At 43.0% G+C, this 4933-nt stretch overlaps 1 long non-coding RNA gene across 1 annotated transcript; it reads left to right on the top strand.

The window, feature by feature from the left end:
- The first annotated feature begins 2830 nt into the window (after positions 1–2830).
- On the top strand, positions 2831–3408 carry LOC119986693. Its single transcript, XR_005465327.1, has 3 exons — positions 2831–2963; positions 3077–3150; positions 3355–3408. It is a non-coding gene; the product is annotated as an uncharacterized LOC119986693 (long non-coding RNA).
- The last annotated feature ends 1525 nt before the right edge of the window (positions 3409–4933 follow it).

Consider the following 4933-nt stretch of genomic DNA (forward strand, 5'->3'; position numbering starts at 1 on the left):
TGACATTCTGATTTATTCACCTACCGTAGAGGAGCATGAGCAGCATTTAAGAATAGTATTGCAGACCTTGAGAGAACATCAGTTGTATGCAAAACTGAGCAAGTGTGAATTCTGGGTGACAGAGGTGAAGTTTTTGGGCCATGTGATTACTCAAGAGGGTGTGGCAGTTGATGCATCGAAAGTGGAGGCGGTAGTGAAGTGGGAGCGACCTAAGAATGTTACGGAGATACGGAGTTTCTTGGGGCTAGCTGGTTATTATAGGAGATTTATTCAGGATTTCTCACGGGTTGCTTCTTCATTGACTCGTCTTACGCGAAAGGGAGTTTCGTTTGTGTGGTCGGAGGAGTGTGAGGTGGCTTTTCAGGAGTTGAAACGAAAACTCACATCTTCCCCGGTGTTGATTGTTCCGGAGAGAGATGTGGGATATCAGGTGTATTGCGATGCGTCCAAAGTTGGACTAGGATGTGTATTGATGCAGCATGGAAGAGTTGTAGAGTATGGTTCGCGCTTGTTGAAGACACATGAACATAATTACCCAGTGCATGACCTAGAGTTGGCAGCGGTAGTATTTGCATTGAAGCAGTGGAGATATTACTTGTATGGAGAGAGATTTGAGGTGTTCTCAGATCACAAGAGCCTCAAGTATCTCTTCACGCAAAAGGAGTTGAATCAGAGGCAACGAAGGTGGATGGAGTACTTGGAGGATTATGATTTTTCATTGAATTACCATCCAGGAAAGGTGAATGTAGTTGCAGATGCCTTGAGTAGGAAGAACCGAGTTGCGAGGTTGGCGATGCGAGAGTGGGAGATGTTGGAGACGGTTGATAGTTTTGGGTTGGAGCTACAGGAGCATGGTAGCCAGATGTACTTGGGGAGCATTATTACTCGTCCTGGATTGATCCAGAGAGTAATAGATGCTCAAATTGGAGATGCTACATTTGATACTTTCGAAGAGGAGAGTGGTTGGGTTAGAGGCACGGATGGAGGAGTACGATGTGCAGGTAGATTGATAGTACCCGAGGATGAGGAGTTACGTGAGGAGATGTTGAGAGAGGCGCATTATTCGAGATTTGCTATGCATCCAGGGGGTACCAAGATGTATAAGGATTTGCAGAGAGTAATAGATGCTCAAATTGGAGATGCTACATTTGATACTTTCGAAGAGGAGAGTGGTTGGGTTAGAGGCACGGATGGAGGAGTACGATGTGCAGGTAGATTGATAGTACCCGAGGATGAGGAGTTACGTGAGGAGATGTTGAGAGAGGCGCATTATTCGAGATTTGCTATGCATCCAGGGGGTACCAAGATGTATAAGGATTTGCATAGACAGTTTTGGTGGAGAGGTATGAAGGCAGATGTGGCAAGGTATATTGCTAAGTGTCTTACGTGTCAGCAGGTGAAGGCGGAGCACCAGAGACCGGCGGGGTTGTTACAGCCACTCCCGGTAGCAGAGTGGAAATGGGAACATATCACGATGGATTTTTTGGCAGCATTGCCGAGATCTCCTCGTGGACATGATGCGATATGGGTGATTGTGGATAGATTGACAAAATCGGCACATTTTCTTTCGATTAGCAAGACAGACACGTTGGAGTCCTTGAGCCGATTATACATTCAGGAGATTGTGAGGTTGCATGGAGTGCCACTTTCTATAGTATCAGATAGGGATCCGCGATTTACTAGTAGGTTTTGGGAGAGCTTGCAGGAGGCATTGGGGACAAAATTGTGTTTCTCTACTGCGTTTCACCCGGAGAGTGATGGTCAGAGTGAGAGGACTATTCAGATATTGGAGGACATGCTTCGGGCATGCGTTATGGATTTTGGGGGTAGTTGGGAGAATCATATGCCTTTGGTGGAGTTTGTATACAACAACTCCTACCAAAGTAGCATTGAAATGGCGTCATATGAAGCTTTGTATGGGAGACCTTGTAGATCACCATTGTGTTGGGCGGAGGTAGGAGAAACGACGTTATCGGGTCCAGATTTGGTGAAAGAGACGCAAGAGAAGGTGGAGGGAATACGAAAGCGTTTACTTACGGCTCAAAGTAGGCAAAAGTCCTATGCCGACCGAAGAAGAAGACCATTGGAGTTTGTGGTGGGTGATAAGGTATTCTTGAAGGTGAGCCCGCGTAGGGGAATTCAGAGATTTAGCAAGCAAGGGAAGCTAGCTCCGCGGTATATTGGACCATTTGAGATTTTAGAGTGGATTGGATCGGTGGCATATCGGTTGGCTCTTCCGCCACGGTTGTCGAAAGTTCATAACGTGTTTCATGTATCGGTTTTGAGGAAATATGAACCGGATCCTTCACATGTGTTGGATTGGTCAGCTTTAGAGGTGGAGGAAGATGGAACGTATATTTTACAACCATTGCGAATCTTAGATAGACGGGAAAAGTTTACAAGATCGAGTGTAATTCCATTAGTAAAAGTGTTATGGTTGCATCACGGGACGGAGGAAGCAACGTGGGAGTTGGAGTCCAAGATGCGGGAAAAGTATCCTGATTTATTTATATCCATGGGTACGTACATTAATTTCGAGGGCGAAATTTTTATAAGGAGGGGAGGATGTAATATCCCGTCCCAAAATAAAAATGAATAAGATATACAATACAAAGAATAAAATGAATAAATTGGATTTAGTTATAAAAAGAATAAATTGTAGGGTGAAAATAATTATTGGGAGGGTAAAAAAAAAAAAAATGTTAGAATTAAAGTTAGGGTGAAAGGAGTAAAAGAAGAAAAAAAAAATTAAAAAATTAAAAAATTAAATTAATAAAAGGGGTGAAGGTCGCAGACCTTCACCCGTAAGCTAAAAGAAAAAAAAAATAAACAAAAGTAGATCTTCTCCTCACTTCACCACCTCCGGTCAGCCACCTCCGGCGGCATTCCGGCGACTTTTCCGGCCAGTAAAGGTGCTCCAACTTTGAGACCTACACTCACACTTCACTTGAGAAGGATTTAAGGTAAATTTTTGGTTCTAAGGCTAGGACTTAAATGGGTTTTGAGGTTTTGATTCTTGAAGAGTTTCCTTTGTTCAATACCTCAATATTAGATGTTAATCTTCTTACATTATTAGGAACAAGTGTGGTTCTTGAATCAATTCAAGAGAAAGCTTGAATTTCTTGAGTTGGTGGACTACCAAGGTTCAAGGTAAGGGTTAGTAATTGAACTTGCTTTAATCAAGTTTGGGTTAGGATGGAAAATCGTATTGTGGGATGATTTTAATTGTTTAACTTTAGAGAATTTAGGTAGAAAATGAATTTAGTGAAAATGGGGATATTGTGTAGTATGAAATGTGAGAATTGAAGGGATTGGTGAATATGGAAAATTAATGGAGATTCTTTTAATGAATAGGTTAGGGAATTGGCGTGACGTGTACTTTGCTTCCTTGGTGAGGATTGCGTGGTTACTTCGAGGTAGGGATTTTCTTACTATTTTTATTTCAAAACACTTTCAAGCCACCAAATTGATTGTATGGTAAGTTTGGTTTCCGTTTCGATCTTTCCCGAGGGGAAACAAGCCCTTGCATGCTTACCATTGTTCCTTTGCATTATTGTCAATTTATTGGTGATTTAATTTGATGGATATATAACCTTGGAATGCTTGGTCATAAATCGGGCATTATGTAAATCTTCATGCATCACGATGAATGAATGTTTTTATCTATATGTGTTGCACGAATGACATAAATTATAAGAAATTACATTAGATGCATGGTGGGTTCCGAGGGTGGTCCCGGGCTCGCGTTAGGTGTTGGATGTTATTTGGGCACGTGCGTGGATGATGGATAAGAGCCTTGTGATGGTCCTAGTCCATAGGATTCCCGTAGCGGTATTTATTACTGCACGCTGGCTAGTTATTTGATGCTAGGCCAGGCGTGGCAGGCTGAGATATCACCGTGGGGCCAGCGGTGAGTGGTTGCGACCACATGTGTGCCAACTTTCTCTCTAGCTGTTTGAGATTGATGAATATGCGATTGTGTAATTGATTGGATGCTAGAGAGAGAGGTAGTGCGGTGGATTCTCGTCGGCTTATCGCCGCAGGGCGGGAATCTGATTCGCCGGCTTTGGTGTCATTGGTGGAGGATATGGAGGTTCGGTTGGGTTGATCGGGTGCATTAGTTTGCATTGCATTTTGTTGCATTAATTAAACAATGTCTCTTCTCCAACCTCGTTATTCTTTACTTGTCTTCTAGTATTTCTCCCTACTGAGCCATCTGCTCACCCTATCTACTTTCCCTCCCCACAGGTGAGACAGGATCTAGTGCACAGGCTGCGGATCAGCAGGAGGACGCGTGACGGAGGTGGCCTGGACTTTTGTGGTTATGTGACACTTGCGTGTGAATTTATATATATGTATGGTGTGATGTTGATATGTTTTAGTAATTTATGTACATTGATGTATGGTGTTGATTTTGTTGGCCGGAAGTGGTGGCTGTAGGGTGTGTTTGATGATGATGATGGGATATGTATTTGATGGTGGACCTATGGGTCGGTGGATGTTGATGATTTAGAAGTGTTTTTTTTTGTCTTTGTGTGTGATCTGATTACAGGTGGGTTTCCTCTATTTATGGGGAGATGCTGCCGAAATTTTTGGTAAAGTTTATACGGTTTATATTGGTTGGGATGTAACGTGTGACATACACGCGGTTGTGTTTGGTGTGTTGGTTTTTGTGTATTTTTCCTTTTCTTCACGCTCCGCGGATCGGGGTGTGACAGATGCCTTGGAAGTGCTCAACTTTCTCCATAGAGGAGCTTTTCACGTTTTTGTGCAATTTGAGGTAAAACTTGGTCTATTCGCGTCTTTACCTTACGAAACGTGGCACGAAGGCTCAACCAGCAAGTTAGACTTTTAAGAGCACTCAATTGAGTACAACGGTCCACTTTGATGCTTTGGAAGTGCTCAACCCTCTCCATAGAGGAGCTTTTCACTT

The sequence above is a fragment of the Tripterygium wilfordii genome, chromosome 20 (genome assembly GCF_013401445.1).
Source record: "Tripterygium wilfordii isolate XIE 37 chromosome 20, ASM1340144v1, whole genome shotgun sequence".
NCBI lineage: Eukaryota > Viridiplantae > Streptophyta > Magnoliopsida > Celastrales > Celastraceae > Tripterygium > Tripterygium wilfordii.